This window comes from Astatotilapia calliptera, chromosome 23, assembly GCF_900246225.1.
Source record: "Astatotilapia calliptera chromosome 23, fAstCal1.2, whole genome shotgun sequence".
NCBI classification, from domain to species: domain Eukaryota; kingdom Metazoa; phylum Chordata; class Actinopteri; order Cichliformes; family Cichlidae; genus Astatotilapia; species Astatotilapia calliptera.
The window spans coordinates 17976747-17982472 of record NC_039323.1 but is presented as its reverse complement, the minus strand read 5'-3'; positions in this window follow the sequence as shown (position 1 = coordinate 17982472).

Genomic DNA, 5726 nt, shown 5'->3' with positions numbered 1-5726 from the left:
TTACCAGCAATTTCTAAAATATTCTTCTGAGTTAATACAATGACCAGGTTTTATGTTTCAGGTTTTATGTTTCATAATTAGAAAATATATCAGTGGAAAGAGTGTTTCTGATTTATAATGATTTCTACTTTTTAATCATAATTTTAAAGCTGTTTCTCTCTTTGATAATGAAAAGGTAAATACGTAGATAGAAAGCTGCTAGGGTGAGAAGGGCTTTAAGAAATAAGGTCTCCTTTGCACTTCTCTGGTTTTTAATTCTCAATTTTGTTTCAATACAAGCTTTATATAATCAATATTTTTGTCTTATTGCAGTGTATTGCATGAATCCATAAAAAGTGTACCTACTTTGAAATAGGAAAATTAATAGCTATCTATATCATTTTTAGAGATCATAGAGATTTAACACAGATATAGACAGACATGAATGCATAACTTTATGATGTTTCATTTAAAATTCTTAGAAATTTCTGCCTGTGAATACATGATTTAAAGGGTGAAGAAGGAGCTTACTATGTTATTTTTCTGTGTGAACTATACTTAGGCCCTGTTTATATCAACTGATTTTTAAGCTTGCCTGACATAAATGATGATAATTTGATCTCTTTCTGAACTGTTTTCTGTATGTAAAAGATGGAATATAAACACTGACCCAGTCAAAATCCTCGTTTTATTGCAGATTGCTTTTGTCATATTTAGATGAAGGCGTGGAGTCCTAAGATATTAGTAAATACTAGCAGTAAGGACGAAATTAATAAGAATTTAGCGATTCTGATTCCATTATTGATATCATTTATCGACTGGATTCCTTATTGATTCTCACTGACTCCACTTTGAGAGTCACCACCACCACTAAGCAGAATATCAAAGACATTACTTACATTCATGCAAATTAATTCTGTGTGGTCAAATATTTGTGCATGTTGGAGGTATGTCCCTCTTTGTTGCGATCAGTGTTGGGACATTACTCAGTAAAGTAAAGTAAAAAGGTTCCTACACAAAACATTTTTCTTAAAAGTAATGCACTTAATTACACCCAGGAGAAAGACATTCATTATACTACCTGTTACATTACTTTCATATTGCTTAAAAAAAACAAAAAACCTGAACCACACTCATAATTACTATTTGACAGTATATACCTGAGGCTCCAGCCCCACACAACAACACAAATCCCTATAATAATGAGGACACACATGATTTTTCTCTTAGTACTTAGGTATGAAAACAAAGCCGACAACACTGTATTCAACACTGTATTAACTGTATTCTAGATATAAAATGGCAGAAAACTTTTTGCAGCTTAACCAGGGCAAAAACTGAAATTTTAATCATCGGTCCTGAGGCTCAGAAAGAGAAACTCTTGTCTAAATTACAGGCATTTTCACTATGTCCTTCACTACAAGTGAAAATGCCTGGGTGTTATTTTCGACGTTCAATTGTTGAGCAATGGGAAGGTCAAACAAAATCACAAATGCATGCAGATACTAATTATAATTCCAGTATCTCCTCCTCTGTGTCAGAATAATGTCTGAAATATCTTACTTACTAACTACATCCACTTCCTTGCTTGAAATGAAAAAGGAAATAACATGAAATGAAACTACTGTTTTTATCAATAAATGTCAGCAACAAAGGACCTAGACTCATGTGTGTTGATTTCTCCCCCAATCCCCTCCCTCCAGAATCCTAGGTAACGACCCAATATACATATGAATGACTAGCCAATTTAGCTTCCACTTCCAGCATTTTGACTGCTCTCCGGCTTTTAAAGGTAGAAACGCAAAATGATGACTCCGCGGGGGTCTAAGGTACTACCCCGAAATGACTGCTCTCCGGGGGTGTAAGTGTTAATGTACAGTTTCGGACAAAATGTGGGAGCCCGAAATCGTGTCTATTACAATCCGGCAACAAGTAAATTGCACTGCGAACAAAGTCTATCAACAAAGAAAACATTTTCGTTTCATACTTTTCTGTTATATTCCCTTACAAAACTAGCGTTAACGCTTCGAGGGTTCCTTTGTTCTTGCCGTCGCCTCGGCGCTTGACCCAGACTTTCCACTCTGTAGTTGCTTTTTAGCATAGTACTACAAAAAAATTGTAAATCTGTGATATATGATTGATAAACGTAAAGGTAACTGTATAAATTGTTTCAATGACTTTGTTACTTTTAATGATTGGTGAGCACCCGCTTCGATTCGCACTCAATTCAGACTTTATGTTGCACGCTCACCTAACTTTACGTTGCACGCTCACCTAACTTTACGTTGCACGCTCACCTAACTTTACGTTGCACGCTCACCTAACTTTACGTTGCACGCTCACCTACCTTGCGTTTGCACCTTTTGTCCACACGTAAACTGTGTTTTCATTAACTGAAAACTGAGGCTATGTCCACACGTACACGGGTATTTTTTGAAAACTGAGATTTTCCGGTTTTAAAAAATAATCCCGTCCACACGTAAAGGCAGAAATGAAGGAAACGCTGCTAGGAACATGCCAAAGCCATTCACACATAATTCACGCACTGGTGATGGCAAGCTACATATACAAATATCAATATATGTGAGTTAGAACAACTTATACTTGAATGCAGAATGTTACACCGTCACTTATGGATATATTAATTTTTTGCCTCTCACTGCTTAAGCCATTAATCTTTCTAGAATTGTTTTTTTTTTTTTTAAACAGATGCGACCTCACAAAAGATATTAACTATGCTGTCAGACCTGACGAGAGCTGTGAACGAACTGCGTGATGAGGTCAGAGCCATCCGCAATACCGGCTGCAATGATTCGGTAGATGCTGGGGTACTGCCTCTGGATTTGCCCTTGCACAACATGGAGGGACCTAAACAATGCAGAGGCAGCTCTTCAATCAATAGAGGCAAATAAGGCAATGGTAAGTATATAAAGTTTATGTACACTTTGTAACTATAAAGTGTAATAGCTGTGATTTAAATACATAACAACGGCCTGTTGATTAAACACACAAGCACTTGCATACACATTTAAGACATGAGACACGCTAATTCCATCTATTGAAATGTGTCTATAGGTGAGACGCCTTGCCTTGATTGGAGGGACCACACTGGAGGTGCGAGTCCGCCGTGTAATGGCTTATGCCATTACAAACGAGCTGGCCTCGTTACTAAACTGGGCAGGGAAAAAAAACCAAGGACCAGACAAAGCAAAAAGGGCATTTAAAGATACAGCGCTCTGCAAATGCATATTTGGTAAGTTTTACCGTTTTTTTGCTATATTACTTTGTCTTTCTTAATAACAAGACTTTCATGTCCGGTTAATCTGGAGATGGAGTCTTTGGTCTTTGGCTTGTTTAGTCCTCGGGTTGTAGTTTGTACAGCCCAAGGACCCCATGTTTATTTTGTTTTAAAGGATACACGGCACACTATGCTAAGACTTATCACTTTTTCCGCTCATAGCTCTTTGGGAATCAAATGCAGCAGTTTGCAGATTTACACCTGGTGACTTTCATGTTTATCAGCCTAGGAGTTTACATACTTTCTCCCCGCTGAAGACAGTTACAGTGGGGCAAAAAAGTATTTATCATGTGCTATAACATGAGCTTATTCATGTGCTCTAATTCACTTTTTTTGTTTGTGTGTGTGTGTGTGTGTATTTTTGTCCTAGATGGTCTGACGCAGCAGTTAGGGGCAAACTCTATGTCCGAGTTTGTCTTTGCACAAGCAGTGCAGAAATGGCTCCGGTACGCCCCAGATCGTTTGGGTGGTGCAGGACGCACATCATGCATCCCATCCCGAAGTAAAAAATTACAAATTTATGTTAAACATAAATGTAAATAGAAAACTGTGTTTAATAAAGTATTTAGCAAACGAAACATATGCCTATTGACCTTTTTTTGTTTATTTTTTTTCTCTGTTACATCACATGCAATGCTTTCTTATTTTAGGATAATAATATTGACATGATACATCGTGAGACTTTTGTTTTTTATAAAGGGTGTCCAATTTGAGGAATAAGTACAATTATGTGTTTAGGTGGTTTAAGTATTGATGGAAACATGCAGTAGTTTAGTATTGGTTAAAATACCTATAAAGAGAGGTAGATTTCCAGTCATGATTTAACTGTTGTTTTAATAAAAAGCAACTGTGCGAAAGAGGTGGAAAATCAACATCATAGCTCAACAGTGTTTCAATATCAGAATCTGACATTGTTTCAATGTCAACAGTATTAGAAAATACAACGTTGAATCAATGTCAGGTTTCAACATTGATTCAACATCAAAACCTGACGTTGTTTCAACATTAAAAACGGGTGCAAGAGTGACGTTAGGTCAACGTCACTCTTCAATGTTGATTCAATGACACAGCCTGATATTGACTCAACAGTGTTTCAATGTTTCCTTGCTATCTGGGTTTGCTTTAATATTTATCGCTTTGAGTTAAGTTTCTTTCTTTCTTTAACCTCCTAAGACCCGAGCTCTTCCATGGCATGCATTTTTAATTTCTCTTTGATGTTTGAGGATATTGGGACCCGATGAATGTAAAAACAAAGAATTACCAGATTTGATTGGGGTTTTTTTGACAGATTTTTTTTTCTAAGAAAAATGAGAGCCACAAATGAGAATATTCATTCAAAATTTCAATAGAACAGTGGCATTATAATGCCCTCGTAAGTGGATATCATCCCCTTGTCTAGCAAAATTTAGTATTCTGGTCTAGACCAAGGGTTAGCAACCCTTAACACCGAAAGAGCTGTTTGGACCCAGTTTTCATAGAAAAGAAAACACTGGGAGCCGCAAATACTTTTTGACATCTAAAATGAAGATAACACTGTTATTGTTTTTTTTATCTTTATGCTTTATAAACAACTAAAGTTTGTTGCTTATGAAATACAAGAAGTGCTACAGAGAAAATTTTATTTTATTTATGTAATGAACAAATTTTGAACTCTTAAAAAATATAACAAAAAGGAAAGACACCCAGGTGAAGGTCTCTTTTAAATGAAAGCTGAAGCTGAAGTTAAATCATTCATATAGCAAGCAAAAACTGTAGTGAGCCGTCACCCTTATATCACCTTTGGGATTTCGCAGCCTGTAGCGGAGCCTTGACCTGAATTTAAAAAATAATTGGAAAACAGCACTATACTACTAATAATTGGAAAATAATTATTTGCAAAATATCTGCATAAATATTTATTTTACGTGGTTAATGTGTGCGGCAGAGCGTGGTCTGCAGTGCTGCTGCAGGGGAGGCGGACGCACCTAAGCGGCACCCGCAATCAAGCCTCGCCGGCTTAAAGTTTGTGCTTTCTCTGCTGTCATGTTGGTGTGTACCGGGCTGTGAGCTGCAAAACCACAGCTGGCTGTGTGGGTACACCAACCATGTGTGAAAAGTGGTCAATAAAGAAAAAAGCATGTTCATGCAAACATTGTCGGGTCTGCCGTGGTATATTTACAATGGGACACCTGTTCCTGAACCTCTGCGCAGGGCGCCTGCAGACCGGGGCTGTACGAAGTCTCTAGTAAGCTGTCATCTGTGAGGCGTGAGCTGTGTTTGTTGTTACCATAGTTCATGGAGGAGAATAGCTGCTCACATATGTATGTGGCTCCGAAGATCCATCCTTGGCCTACCTGGGGTTGAAAGTCTCGATAAATGCATGGCATTTCGGCGGGTATCATTTATGCAAGTGTGACACTTATTTTGAGCGATGAAAAATAATAACATAATTTTACTTTTATGTATTCCC